This window comes from Lepidochelys kempii, chromosome 8 (assembly GCF_965140265.1).
Source record: "Lepidochelys kempii isolate rLepKem1 chromosome 8, rLepKem1.hap2, whole genome shotgun sequence".
Taxonomy (NCBI): domain Eukaryota; kingdom Metazoa; phylum Chordata; order Testudines; family Cheloniidae; genus Lepidochelys; species Lepidochelys kempii.
Window position 1 is genome coordinate 20,223,113 of NC_133263.1, and position 16,168 is coordinate 20,239,280.

At 42.6% G+C, this 16,168-nt stretch overlaps 1 protein-coding gene across 1 annotated transcript in view; it reads right to left on the reverse strand.

Moving 5' to 3' along the window:
* The window catches only part of CPEB4 (cytoplasmic polyadenylation element binding protein 4), a 185,787-nt gene that overhangs the window by 157,842 nt on the left and 11,777 nt on the right, over nt 1-16,168 (reverse strand). The window contains exon 2 of the mRNA XM_073355775.1: nt 748-808. The gene's annotated coding sequence lies outside the window, so the exon portion shown is untranslated. The remainder of the gene's footprint in view (nt 1-747; nt 809-16,168) is intronic.

Below are 16,168 nucleotides of genomic sequence, written 5' to 3' on the forward strand. Positions count from 1 at the left end.
AGAAGTGGAGACTAATGGTACAATACATACATAATATGTGTGTATACACTGTAAATATACATACATATGTGAGGATATACTGTCCCCTTAATGTGCACACACAACCCCCACCTTAGCATCAGTGGGTTTTATGCACAGGTATCAAGAGAAAAATAAACCCCACTTAGTATAGACATACCAGATATAAATATACATATCATTTTGCTATATTATATTGGCTTTGACTTTTTCTCTCTACCTGGGGAAAACCGAAGTCAGAAGAGTTGAATTTTTATGGTCGATGCTCTGGTTTTTTTATCGTACTCCAAGTCCTTTCAAATAACTGCTTGGTGCCTTTGAGATTGTAATAATTCCCAGAGAGTTTGCGAGTAAGCATAATATATGAGTCATACTCTGAGGGCTTGTGGCAGAAGAGATTATATTTGCACAGTGTATAATGCTAATATATGTGCATGTCTGTGTAGTAATATTTTACATTTATATAGCACCTTTCATCTGAAAAACCCCAGAGCCCTTCACAACACCTCGGAAATGCAGCCATTTCTAGGTGGAGAACACAGACATGCACCCAATAGTGAAGGGAGTAGCTGAAATTTTGGCCAAGGACACCAGTGAACAAATTCTACTCTTCCAAAAAAGCGTCAGAGAACATGATTTTTAAGAGCTCATTCACAAGACACACACACACACACACACACACACACACACTTACTTGTCTAAAAAGATAAAGAGTTACAGTGACCTTACCAGGATTTTGGCCTTGCAGTCTTGGTGGTGAAATCGTGTTACTGAAGCCATCACTCCAGACCTATCAGGAACAAATGAAATGGGCATTGCACAGAGGATCTAAGAAGAACTGAGGAAAAGGAATTCTTTACCCCAGCCTAGTATCTTGGTGTGGAGTGATCCATAGGCACTCCACTGCTGCCTCTTCAATCCCTGTGCGCACCCATTACTTGCGTGATTTAGATCTGTGGATCTATGTAGTGGTAAATCTATTACTCATCTACCCCTAACATGCTACCAAACGCTTCCATATAGAGTCCTAATCTGTTCTTCACTCCCTCCTTCCCGCCCTCAACTGCACGCACACATACACGATGTTCAGCGGGACCAGTTCAGTTCTGCTGCATTTATGGCCTGCAAAGGCATCTCTCCTCCGAGTTGTTGATTGTCAGGAGACTTAGCCCTGCATCATGTCATGTTCAGAACAAGATCATCACAAGCCATAAGGACTCGTACTCTGGGAGCAAGGGATTGGGTGTATTACATGAAAGCTTAAATTCTGCAGTAACTGATGGGGCCATCACAGAAGGGCTGGTATAGCCAGTACCACCCACAAGCAGCTCAATCTCAGCCCTGGCCCAGACAGAGCCGGGTGGCATCTAGCACCACTTTCGAAAACTGTCTCAGCAGGTTATGAACTAGATTTCAAGTAGGTACCAAGTCTGATGTGACTGGGAGGTTTCCTCAATCCAAGCCAACCAGAGTGATTGTTTGATGCAGAGCCTCATGCACCACACCAGGAATCCAGAGGCGGCCTTGCCAGACCATTTTGCAAACTAGGTAGGGGGTTTGCTGTCTGTTCCATTAGCTCTTAATGAAACAGAAGAGCTATCCATTGACATCCCATTTTAGAGGGCAATGAGATAAACTCCATTAAAATGGCATCTAGGTTGCCAGGGGACAAGTTAGAAAGACATTACATAGACTGGCAGTAAAGGAAACAGAGTCCCTAAAAATAAATCACACTAAAGCATATGCAGTCACTGCTAGGACACCTGAAGTTTGCACATATGGTCGCTCCACTGGGAAAGGCCTTTCTGCTGCAGGCGTGCAAATCAAAGAGCTTGCATCTCATTACCAAGGCTGGCAAGGCATCAGTCAGGGCTGGAATGAAATGGCTGAGATTCCCATGACACTGTAATGGGGTGACAGTTTGGCAGCTTCAGCAGCTATGCAAGTCTGATTGACCTGTATCTTTCACAGATGCAGCAGTGCTAATAGGCATGGGTGTTTACTTTCCAGGATGAGGGTGTCTTGGCCTGTGGCATGGAGCCAAAGGTCCCAGGATCAACTCTCTAGATAGTAGAGGGTTTCTTTGGAATTCTTCCTGATAAAACCACAATACTTTTTGGTTCCAGCAATGGCCATCTGGGGAGGAGGTGAGGAGGGCTCCAGAAGGAGGCACTTTCTCCAGATCATGCAACAAGGCCTAATTGTTACACAGTCCACATGACCTACATTATAGCCCCTCAGAGATTTTTTTGTTCCCAGATGGTTGCTGTTGATCCTACCCTTTAGAAGCAATAAAATAGGGTGTCTGGTTTGTATGATACTAGCCTAATGTTTCTTCCTCTCTCCTCCGTCACCACCATTCATCCCAAGGGGTCCCAGTTCAGGTTCAATAACATATGAACACGTGCAAAATCCCATCCTTCTTGAGGAAACCTGGCAGTATAATAAGCCTGATCTGGTTAAGAGAATCTCTTCTCAATATTTAAATAGTGTGAGGTCAACAATGTTTCCTTAGTGTGGGCCAGATCCTGTCCCCTGCATGCCAATGTAAAACTGGAATAACTTCACTGAAATCAATGGAGTTGTGATACTATCTACCTACTTACCAACCTACATGGTGCCCATCACCTTGAAATTAGAAGAGTTTCCAAGTATTTAAAAATAACTATGCTCTTGATTTACAGCAATAAACTACAACTGAGATCTGAACGTGGCCCAATGTTTTTAGTTTATTCCATAGGAAATGGAAGAAGATTGGCACATCTATGGCTTTGAGGAGAGAGACATGCTCTGAGCCTTCCTAATAGGGATTGTGGGGAGTTTTGAAGGAATGCTAGTCAAAATGTAATCAAATGAATGCTTCTCAGGACTCATTAACATATAGCTTTTGCCACACAAATACACAAAACATAGAGAAATTGTGCATTTATAACTTACTTGGCTGGATAGATACTCCCTTTCAGATATACTTAGCTTCTGATTGAACTCTTGGGGGATCTCTTAATCATTCTCTCTTCCCGAACCATCTCTGTTATGCTGTGTATGGTTTTGTTTTCAAGTCCCTCTACTTCAGTGCCTTTCACATACTGTCCCTACTCCAAAGTCCCTCCTCATGCACACTCCACCTCTGGATTTCAGTCAGCTTTGCTAGCTCTAATACTAAACATACAACAATTATTGTATTATCATTATTACAATCTATTTGGCTAGCTCCAGACCAATACAATCAAAAACCAACCCCAGTCCCCCACTGCATTGGGGCAACACTGAACTATTGCAGACTTTCGTCCCCCTCTCCCTTCCTAATGTACAGTACTTTAGATCCAGCTGATCATGAGCCAAAAGACTTCTTCCTGTAGGTGTACTCTATGCTAATAGTATGTCTGGAACCCCCCGCCACTGTAGCATTGCTAACCATTCTCTTGCCTAACTTAAAACACAGCATTAAGCAATGCCCCACTATATCTGCTTACTGTCCATTTTTCTCTAACCTTTGATAAAACTGACTCTATTCTGTTCATGCCTTAGTCTCAAGCTTGCTTTCAGACCCAGTTTCCAGCTCAGTCGATGATGGCAAGACATAGTCAAAACCAACAGGTAGGCAAGACTAGAAATCCACACTTTCAGAAGACCTTGCTCAAGTATTTGTTTAGTGCTGAATTCGATGAACTCTACAAGGAGCAATATGACTATTACAGAAAGTAGCATGTGTTCATCCAAAGAGGAAGATGTCAGAAAAAAAAAAAAGTCCTTAATAGGAGTCCTGCTATTAACCAGCTATTGTAGAACATTTCACAAGTACAGCTCGACAATACAACATAATGCATGGCCATGCAGCTCTACAATACAACATAATGCATGGCCATGCAGCTCCCCAGCTCTACAATACAACATAATGCAGCCTTCTGGCCCACCCCAAAAAGTGCTCAGTACCCTCAACTCCCACTGACTTTAATGGGAGTCAAGAGCACACTGTGCCTTGCAGGCCTGGACCCTTCATTTCTAGAGCATCTTTCAAACATGTGGTGTCCTGAGATCTTTACAGGTCAAGCCCATAAAAGGTGTCGAAATGAGAGAACACAGTGATGCAAAGTCAGGATACGGAATAAATGAAAGCTTCCAACTCTAGGGCTAATAAAGGAAAGAGAGAAATTAAGAAGCAGAGGCAAGGGAAAAAGGAGATGCTTTAAAATGAGATTTCAAAAGACCTGGAGAGTTGATGAGGCGGAGAGATACAGGAATGGAATGTTTTGTAAAATGGATTAAGTTAGAGGAGCATAAAACATTAGAAGCAAAGACTGAGGGCAGAGGGAGGGCACTCAAGGACACTGCAGCATATAAGCAATATAAGGCAATATAAGCCTGCATTGAACTTTCTTATTCCTGGCAGCCTTTTTTTGGACGCTATTCTGGGGGTTGCCATTTCTTGGGAGCTCGCCTGCTGGGACAAGGTCACGAGTGGCAACTCTGCAATGCTTGTGTGGCAGTGTGATATGACGCAGCTTCCTTAAATGGCACTGATGCAGTTGGACACGATATTGTTTGGCGGATACTGGGACCATTCACATCCCACAAACTGGGCTACCAAGTGGCAACTCAGATTGTGTGAAATTCAGCAGCTTTCCTTTGCAAGGGATCAGGCCAACAGTTTAGCTGGTTCCAATCCAGACACTGCTCAGTGATCTGCCCCGCTCTCAAAACTCCCCTGAACTGGGCTTTGAGTCTAGGGTGTGAACAAACCTCAAATCAAATCTCAGTCAACACTGACAATTGTTGCATGGTTTGACCCAAACCCATACAATGATTATGGGTTCACTGGAAGGCTAAAGAATATTATGGAACTTTCCCACAATACAATGTGTCTCGTCAATGTGCATTGCGTGTGTGTGTGCAGTGTGCCTGTGCAGTGTATATGAGCAGTGTGTGCAGGCAGCATGTGTACATGCAGTATGTATATGTGGAGTGTGCAAAGCAGTGTACAAAAGCAGCATGTGTTTTCTTCCCAGGGATTGGGATGGAGGTGAATCAAGAGGAGGGTGGAAGAGAAAGGAGACAGAGAAGGTGCAGAAGGGTTATGCCTGAGGCAGACCTGTGCCCACAGGGACCACTGAATCAGAGGTGCAATGCAGGACAATCCTCAGGGTTGCCCTAGTCTTGTGCTGCATCAGCTCCTGCAGCCCCTGAACATGGGAAATGCAAGCTACCTGCCCTCCATTGGCCCCAGTGAGAGCAAGGCAGGCATCAAACCCTGCCATTTCTATTTGGTAGTGTTTTTATACACATATTGCACAGATATAAATGACAACATAAAGTGCCAGGCAGAATAGAATCAGACATGAACTGAATATATTACATTTCCTATAGCAGTAAAGGGAGAACACTTGTTTAATAACCATGTGGTGGCATTTTAAAGTCTCTACCTTTCGCCTAGTGTTCAGAGATGCCCTGTGAACTCCTGAGAGAGGTGGGCTGGGGGAAATCCAGACTCAGCAGATTTTTTTGCTGAACCCTTAAACTGCAGGTGAGGGATGAGTGTTCCATGCTGGAGTTTGTGTTGCTTTGACTCAGCGGTGCTGCACACACTGTTTTTGTCTCTCCAGAAAAGATATAAAAGCTAAGTAAGGCCCAGATTGTAAAGCTACTTAGGCACCTAACTACCATTGAAATAAATGGAAGTTAGGTGCCTAAACACCTTTAAGAATCTGGGCCTTAAAGCTATTTTTTGGAAAAGGGTAAGCAGTTCCTCTGAAGCAACCTGTTGTGGTCTGTGGGCTGGAGAAAACGAAGGTAGATTGCTGTACAGGTTTCTGGTTGCAACCTTGCTACATGATACCTAGGCCAGACTACACACAGACTCCAGGATACAAAAAATACCAGGTAGGCTTATACCAAAGATGTCATCGTGTCTGAGGGATGGGATAGAGAGGGCTTCTTCCTCCAACAAGAACAGCCATAAAGACAATGGTACAGATTCCGCCCTCCCCTCCTTCCACTCTGGTCCAGCAAAAGAGCTGGAAAGTCAACCTATCCAGCTACCCAGGAGATCCCCCTACATAGACAACATTCACAGGTGCCAAAGAGCTGGCCTAGCATACGTCACAACCACGTAGGGGTGTGACCAAAAAAAGAGGGCATGATCAAAGTACTTGTGCACCCTGGTTATTCCCAAGTGCTAGAAAGGCCATGGTGTAAATTAAACCTTGGTTAACCAGATGTAAATTAAATTGGCCTTTGGGTTGTTTTCACTTAGGCTGGGGACAAGAGCTGCCATAAGAACATAAGAACGGGCATACTGGGTCAGACCAATGGTCTATTTAGCCCAGTATCCTGTCTTCCAACATTTGCCGTTGGTTCCTAACATTCTGTTAGCTTTTTTGACTGCTGCTGAGCAGACGTTTGCAGAGAATTATCCACAGTGACTTGAACATTTCTTTCTTGAGTAGTAACACCTAATTTAGACCCCACCATTTTGTATGTATAGTTGGGATTATATTTTCCAATGTGTATTACTTTGCATTTAGCAATGCTGAATTTCATCTGCCATTTTGTTGCCCAGCCACCCAGTTTTAGAGATCTCTCTGTAACTCTTCACAGTCAGCTTTGGACTTAACTATCTTGAGTAATTCGATATCATCTGCAAACTTTGCCACCTCACTGTTCACCTCCTTTTCCAGATCATTTATGAATATGTTGAACAGCACTGGTCCCATGAGAGACCCCGCTAATTACCCCTCTCCACTGTGAAAACTGTCCATTTCTTCTGACCCTTTGTTTCCTATCATTTAGCAGTTACTGGTCCATGAGAGGAACTTCCTGCTCATCCCATGACTGACTACTTTGCTTAGAAGCCTTTGGTGAGGGGGCTTGTCAAAGGCTTTCTAAAAGTCTAGGTATACTATATCCACTGGATCACCATTGTCCATGTTTGTTGACCCCCTCAATACCTAATAGATTGGTAAAGCATGATTTCCCTTTACAAAACCATGTTGACTCTTCCCCAGTAATATCATGTTCATCTGTGTGACTGATAATTCTGTACTTTACGATAGTTTCAACCAATTTGCCTGGTACTAAAGTTAGAAACACTGGCCTGTAATTGCCAGTATTGCCTCTGGAGCCTTTTTTAAAAATCAGTGTTACATTAGCTATCCACCAGTCATCTCATACAGAAGCTAATTTAAGCAATAGGTTACATAGCACAGTTAGTAGTTCTGCAATTTCATATTTGAGTTCCTTCAGAACTCTTGGGTGAATACCATCTGATCCCAGTGACTTATTACTGTTTAGTTTATCAATTTGTTCCAAAACCTCATTCGTGGACACCTCAGTCTGGGACAGTTCCTCAAATCTGCCATCTGAAAAGTATGGCTCCGTGTGGGAATCTCCCTCACATCCACTGAGGTGAAGACTATTGCAAAGAATTCATTTAGCTTCTCCATAATGGCCTTAGCTTCCTTAAGTGGTTCTATAGCACCTTGATTGCCCAGTGGCCCTACTGACTGTTTGGCAGGCTTCCTGCATCTGATGTACTTAAAAAAATTGCTGTCGGTTTTTGTCTTTTGCTAGTTGCCACTCCCCTTGTGGGTTCCATGACTAGCCGCCCCAAGAAGCAGGCATTAATGGTGTCTAGAAATTTTACCTCTGCATCCCATCGGAGGTGAAATGTTCCCAGTCAATATAGGAATAGTTGAAATCCCTCATTATTATTGGGTTTTCTGTTTTTGTAGCCTCTCTAATTTCCCTGGGCACTTCACAGTCACCATCACCATCCTGGTCACTAGTATATTCCTACTGCTATACTCTTATTATTCAAGCATGGAATTTCTATCCATAGAGATTCTACAGTACTGTTTGATTCATTTAAGATTTTTACTATATGACTCTATGCTTTCTTTCACACATAGTGCCTCTTCCCCACCAGCACAACGTACTCTGCCAGCCTTTTTCATTTGACTGTGTCTCTTCAGTTCCTACCTGTACTTTATGAACTTCTAGCCTCTCCTCTTTATTAAAATATAGAGTATCCCCTTTAATAAATCCTCCCTAAAAGATGTGTCTATCCGAACCATGTGCGCCGCTGCATCTGTCGGCCTTTCCCCAACCCTTAATTTAAAAATTCCTCTATGACCTTTTTAATTGTAAATGCCAGCAATCTGGTTCCATTTTGGTTCTAGTCTGCAGCCAGCCTGAGAATCCAAAATCTATCAGTCTGGTGTTCAAATGCCTTTGTTCTCCCTTGCAATCCATGTCTCACTGAACACAATTCAGATTCAGTTCAGGATCTGGGCAAGTACGCTTCCTCCTAAGCATACAGCATGCAGTTCTCCATCAAACGTCACCCTCTTGCATGGCTGAACCTATTTTGCTGAAATGATAAATCCATCTTTGGGAAAAGACCACGCAAGAACATTTCAGCCTAAAAAGAAGATTTTCAGAAAGCCGTGATCAGGTAAAAGCAGAGGTAATAATGGAAACCTTTACTGAACCCTAATTATAGCATCTGTTAGCCATGAACATGGCAATTATTACACAGCAAATACTTACTTTACTTTAATAGTATATCTAATGTCTGTGGTTTCTGCACCACACAGACAAATACAGAATAAAGAAACATTTTCACTACACAAGAAAGTAGAAAAATGTTGAGTCTTACAGCTATATCATATCCATGCATTTGATTCCCTGCTTCTAGGTGTTAGTCAGCTCTTCAACAACTTACCACATGCCCAGTCCTGTATTCCCTGTGCACCTAATTCTTCTCTTAACTTCAGTGCACAAAGAATGTACTATTGGGCCTCAGAACTCACAAAGCTCAAGCCAGCTTCCTTGAGCAATAGCTCATTACTAACTCCTTGGAAGCCTGAAACTGAAATCTGCTTCCTTACTGAAACAGATAGGCTTGCTCATGAGCACTAAGCTCGACACACTGTTTTATGATTGTGGGGCTGCTTGTGAACATTAAGATGTGCGCTTATTAGCACAGTAGTGTCCAGGAAATGTGGAAATTGTTGAAGTTGTGGTGGAATTCTTCAAGGGCTTCTTTTCCATGGGTCCAGATGATAAAGATGTCATCAATGTAGCACAAGTAGAGTAGGGGTGTTAGGGGACGAGAGCTAAGGAAGCGTTGTTCTAAGTCAGCAATTCCACCATGACTTCAACAATTTCCATCCCACCATCAACCTCAGCCTAGACCAATCCACACAAGCAATCCATTTCGTGAACACTACTGTGCTAATAAGCGACGGTCACATAAACACCACCCTATACTGGAAACCTACTAACCGCTATACTTATCTACATGCCTCCAGCTTCCATCCAGGACACACCACATGATCCATTGTCTACAGCCAAGCTCTAGGATACAACCGCATTTGCTCCAATCCCTCAGACAGGGACAAACACCTACAAGATCTCTATCAAGCATTCTTAAAACTACAATACCCACCTACTGAAGTGAAAAAACAGACTGACAGAGCCAGAAGAGTACCCAGAAGTCACCTACTACAGGACAGGCCCAACAAAGAAAATAACAGAACGCCATTAGCTGTCACCTTCAGCCCCCAACTAAAACCTCTCCAGCGCATCATCAAAAATTTACAACCTATCCTGAAAAATGATCCCTCACTCTCACAGATCTTGGGAGACAGGCCAGTCCTCGCTTACAGACAGCTCCCCAACCTGAAATAAATACTCTCCAGCAACCACGCACCATACAACAAAAACACTAACTCAGGAACCTATCCTTGCAACAAAGCCCAATGCCAACTGTGTCCACATATCTATTCAGGGGACACCATCATAGGACCTAATCACATGAGCCACACCATCAGGGGCTCGTTGACTTGCACATCTACCAATGTGATATATGCCATCATGTGCCAGCAATGCCCCTCTGCCATGTACATTGGCCAAACCGGACAGTCTCTATGCAAAAGAATAAATGGATACAAATCTGACATCAGGAATCATAACATTCAAAAACCAGTAGGAGAACACTTCAACCTCTCTGGCCACTCAGTAAAAGATTTAAGGGTGGCAATTTTGCAACAGAAAAGCTTCAAAAACAGATTCCAATGAGAAACTGCTGAGCTTGAATTAATATGCAAACTAGATACCATTAACTGGGGTATGAATAGAGACCGGGAATGGCTGGGTCATTACACATACTGACAGGTTTCAGAGTAGCAGCCCTGTTAGTCTGTATTCGCAAAAAGAAAAGGAGTACTTGTGGCACCTCAGAGACTAACCAATTTATTTGAGCATAAGCTTTTGTGAGCTACAGCTCACTTCATTGGATGTGTTCAGTGGAAAAATGCATCCGATGAAGTGAGCTGTAGCTCACGAAAGCTTATGCTCAAATAAATTGGTTAGTCTCTAAGGTGCCATAAGTCCTCCTTTTCTTTTTACACATATTGAATCTATTTCCCTAAATTAAGTATCCTCAGGCCTTCTTGTCAATTGTCTAAATGGACCATCTTGATTATCACTACAAAAGTTTTTTTCTCCTGCTGATGTTAGCCCGCCTTAATTAATTAGCCTCTCACAGTTTGTATAACAACTTCCAACTTATCTGTATGTGTGTATATTATATATATATAATCTTCTTACTATATGTTCCATTCTATGCATCGGATGATGTGGGCTGTAACCCAAGAAAGCTTATGCTCTAATAAATTTGTTAGTCTCTAAGGTGCCACAAGTACTCCTAATCTTGGTACAGTCTCTTTAATTCATCCTAAACCTTGTGACATAGACTATTTAATTTAAAAAAAAATCTAGGAGCTGGTGGCCAGAAACCTGATGAGATGAATATTCACATCAGGGTGTTGTTTTTTACATGACACAGCTACCATTATAGTGCCAGGTTCCAAAGTGCAAAGGCAAACAGAAAACCTTTGAGAAACCCAAATTCCTAAGAAGGCCACTTGCTAATGGCCACCTTACAGATCTCTAAAAGGTGCCAAGAGCTAGTATGCAGCTGCCTTTTCTATTCTCAAGCTTTTTCTACGGTAGGGAATTCTGGGGAAATTTTCCCATGGTTACTAACAGGCTTGCAGTGTCAGCAACCTTGGGAAGATGTGGGTATGAATGTGCCTGTATGTGAATGTGGATGCACTTTGAATGGATGTTAGTGAGCATTTGTATGGAGTAGCTTGTGCCAGCATGCAAGAGCATATGTGTGCATTTGTGTGCTAGTGAATATTTCTGTATGAGGTGAGTACATGTGGATGCATGTACATTTATGCAAGATCACTTGCATTGGAATGTGCCAGAGGATGTGAGTATGCGTGACCTTGTGTGACTCCATGCATGTGAGGACAAGTGTTTGGGTGTGATGGTGCCTATGGCAGTTCAGACCACAGACCCGTCACTGGGCTGGAGCAAGCAAGGAGAAGGTAGCCGCTACCAAAGTAATACTGTGAAGGCTTCCTTCAAACAAAATTTATCTTCCAGGGCTACTGGAGTTTAGTCTGGTGTGAACAACTCACTCCTCTGAGTCCCATCACATCCAATACAGCTGATATTTATACTGAAAAGGTCCTTTTATGACTCTGCCCTCTCAAATAATTGATAAGCTCTTGCTGCCTTCTGACCTTGACGGTCCTTATCCCAGCTGTGCCTAGTGTTTGGTCCCTCCCCTGCCCATCTGACAACTCAATGCACTAAAAACAGGTGGTTGTGGGGAACCCTAGGAGCAGGGGCTTGATTTCTGCAGCAAGGACGCAGATCCGCTGGCAACTATGGGAAGGGGAATGTTGCTGAACAAATATCACACATGCATGTTATTATTTACCGCTTTATGTATTTCACTGTCTTCCCTTGCTATTTCTTCTCCTCCCCTTTCTCTCTCTCCTTCATCACTGCCTTCCCTTTTCTTAAAGCCTAATCCAGCACCCCCTGAAGTTACTAGGGATCTTCCATCGAGTGTGTGAGTGAGGAGTCATTAAAGCAAGGAGCTGAATGAAGGGTATATGTCACCACCTGGGATGGTCCTGGAGCAGCTGTTAACTCTGTCCTCCTCCTCCAAGTTCATCTCTCAAGTCAGAGGCGTAAATGTGATTTATTTTAAGGATTAAGTGTTGTATTATAGTCTATGTAAAGCACCCAGAGTTTGGCAGACATGTCCTATACCGGAAATACATACATCAGTATATGATTCATTCCTGAGGTTTGATGGTTTACTTCACACCCCTTTAGTTTCTTTTGGGATTTTCTAGAACCCAAATGCCTCCTACTTAGGGATGATTAGGTGCTGGTGGAGAGTTATGCACTCCGTGTCTCAAGATACAGTGGACCTGATTTTGATCTGATTTACACCAGTGTAAGTGCCCCTGATTTACACTGCTTCTAAGTGAGATCAGAATCAGATCCAATATCTCATCGGAGGTTTGGTTGTTTGGGGCAATTCAGTCCCTGCATGTCCAAACAAATGAAACATGGTTTAGCAGCACCTGGATACCTCAGTGATGGGTGCATAACAAATACAAACAGTTCCATTAATAACACTGGGCTCCATCACACCACCCTGCAGCAGCGTAAATTCTTCCCACAGAGGCAGGGTTCTCCTCCATCCCACACAAAATAACAAAGGGTTTATCCCCCAAACTATGCAAATCTCCCCAGATCTGCACAGATTTACGTGGTGTTGCCAGAGGCCCTTCGAGATTCACAGAGATCCTGTGCCATTGGCTCCTCACCCCCGGCCGCTCTGCCCTGGCTTCCTGGACTCATCAGCCAAAATTTGCCTGGCTCCAACCCCTTTCAAAGGAAGGTCCCAACGAAGAGGTGTTCCAAAAGACAGTATGGACTTTCTTTAGCATTTTCCATGTGGCTGCTGGGGACCACACTGTAAATCCCCTATGTGCCCCCCACCTGTCCCTACCACCCCAGATCTGAGTGCTCATCTTAAGTCTCTCAGTTACAGCTGGCATTTGCTCACAGGTTTGTATTTGGGGGGAAGCTGCGTGCACAGCTCAGAGCAGGCCCTGTGCTAACTATTGCAGGAAGCTGCAGAAGAACCAGAGAAATTGGACTGCAAAATTGTTGGGATTATTTTTTTCCTCTTACATTGACTAATGAACTTTCTTCCTCATTAACATCTCTTCAGGTGTATCAGCTTCCCAGCTCCAAAGGCAGAGTCTGTGCAACAGCCCTGCACTGCCATCAGGTGAGTTCGAATGCAACCTGGCAGACCAACAGGGTGGAAGATTGGATTACCCGTGTGTCAACAATAGGGCATCGCTCTCCTGACCTCCCTTAAAACGGAACTGGGATTGGGAGGGGTAGGAGAGGAATAAGGAAACTAGCATAAAAAGCATCTTCCTAAGAGCTACAGGGTAAATCCACAATGTTACAGCAAAAGGCACTAGAGCAATTTTTATATAGCTGTTTAAAGTTAGGACATCCTCAAACTTGACCTACCCTCTCTTTCTGGTTTTAGTTAAAAACAAAAGCAAAAAAGGGCGGAGGGAGGGAAAGAAAAAATAATTAGTTCTAGCAGTTGGTCCAGCATTCAAGAGCAACCCTACAATAACAAACCAGTGCATGCCTCCCATCACTCATGAGAACCAGTATATGTAGCCCAGCAATACCACAATAACAAACTTCCAATGGTGAACCTTGGGTCAGTCCTGATTTTCTTCTAATTAATTTGCCTATCATCTGTTATATTAACTTCTAATTATGAATGACTACTATTGCATCTATTTATTGGTGGTTGTGTACATGTCCACTACACTCCCCATCCACTAGACACTTGATACTGTATCTGTTAATCTTAACCCACCACATTCTTAAACCACCTAATCTTAACCCATCACATTCTTAAACCACCATGGTTATGTGGAGGAAGATATACTGCTCCACACAGATGAATACATAAAAGCTTTGAGAAAATAAAAATGCATTAAACTTTTATCTCCGGTGCTATGGCTACAATAAGCAATCAAAGAAACTGACACTCTCCCAGGGCTCTGGACTGTCTGAAGGAATTTTTTTTTACGGGGACTGGCTAAAAGGATCTCAAACACCTGCAGCCCTGTTTTTGGTTACTTTGCATTGGTTAAATGACAAGCTGTGAGCACTGCATATAGCTTAGAAGAAGGCAGTTTTTCAGTCATATCAGGGTAGGGGGAGGAAATATTTTTCACCCCAAGGATTTCATGATGAAATCCAATTTTTTTTAGATTGCAAACATAAAATCAATAGGAGCCATTTACAAATCTGACACTCCTTTTAGAATCCTGTTGAGGAAAGTCTAATCTCATCTCTTTATACAAGAGTCTCTCTCCCTCTCTATTCCTTAACTTCTGGGGCCTGTCTCTCTCTGCATGATAGGAGTAACTCAGGTTGCAATGAATAGCAGTTAGTTGCATCTAATGGCAGGATGATCGATCCACTGTATAGTTTCTAAAGCTACACCAGAGGAATTAAAATTCTGTCTCACAAACGCTAAGTGATCCTTTTCATTTACTTTTCAATAACACAAATTTCATTTTTCATGCTATATCCATAAAATGGCTATTTTTCTCATCAAACTATGTGAAATGGGAAATTCCCCATGCTCCTGAAGAAACACATCTGATTATCATCCACAAGGAATTTTCAGTTTCATAATCTCAAAAAAGATATATTGGAGTTGGAAAAGGTTCAGACAAGGGCCACAAAAATGGTTAGGGGTATGGAACGGCTACCGTAAAAGGAGAGATTAATAAGACTGGGACTTTTCAGCTTGGAAAAGAGACAACTAAGAGGGGATATGATAAAATCATGACTGGTGTGGAGAAAGTTATAAGGAAGTGTTATTTATTTCTTCTCATAACACAAGAAGTAGGGGGTCACCAAATGAAATGAATAGGCAGCAGGTTTAAAATAAACAAAGGAAGCATTTTTTTTTTCACACAACGCACAGTCAACCTGTGGAACTCCTTGCCAGAGAAGTTGTGAAGGCCAGGACTGTAACAGGGTTCAAAAAAGAACTAGATAAGTTCATGGAGGATAGGTCCATCAATGGCTATTAGCCAGGATGGGCAGGGATGGCGTCCCTAGCCTCTATTTGCTAGAAGCTGGAAATGGGCGACAGGGGATGGATCACTTGATGATTACCTGTTCTGTTCATTCCCTCTGGGGCACCTGGCATTGGCCACTATCGGAAGACAGGATACTGGGCTAGATGGACCTTTGGTCTGACCCAGTATGGCTGTTCTTATGTTTCCCACTTTCATAATGTAATAGTAATAATCTATCTAGTATAGAAGATGTTATATTTTTCTGAATACTTTCAGTGTGATTGGTTTTAATGAAAAGGGAAACAATGAAACAAGAAAAAACAAAAGTGAAATTTCCATTTGAGAGCACATCATGTCTCCTTTGTAACATTCTGCATCAGCGCTGCCTCACAAATATAGTCTCCATAGACACTTAAAGATGCAGTCCATAGAACTCAAACTCGTTCCAGTTGCCAGCAACACACACCACAGAACAGTTACAGAATTCAACAAATTATAAAAATGTGTATATTATTCAAATATTTACCTAAGGTATATGTAAAGTGTTTATTACGGCAACACCCAGGTATTTGTATGCATTAGTATCAACAATAATATTTAAAATGATATAGGGGACCAGTCTTGCAAACACTGAAACATACGTGTAAATTTACTCACATGAGCAGGTCCACTGAAGTCTATGGTATAATTCACATAAGTAAAGTTACATGCATGCTTAAGTGTTTGCAGTATGAATTGAGGCCAATTTGGAAGGTGTCACGTACACATAGCATACGTTGCATGGATAATATGTTGCACAACATGAATGACAAATGAACAGCGAATATACATTTTCTCCCTGGGTTTATGATCTTTTTGAAAGGCTGGCAGGCTTAGTACACACTGTACATTCTTCAGAAGAGAATTATGGGCTGGGTGAACATACCTTGTACTTCTCAACTGTTGCGATAATTTGCCACCTGTGCAGCCAAGCTGTTCATTCTGTAAATCTACAGGAAGTAAAAACTTGAGCACTTCCCCTGGCTGCCAAAGAAAGCTGACTACAGCACTGACCACCACCACCCCTTCCCCCATCCATCAAAACACACAATGCTGCGTTGACCAGTTAGATATATGAGTTTGGATGCATAGGATTAAACAGC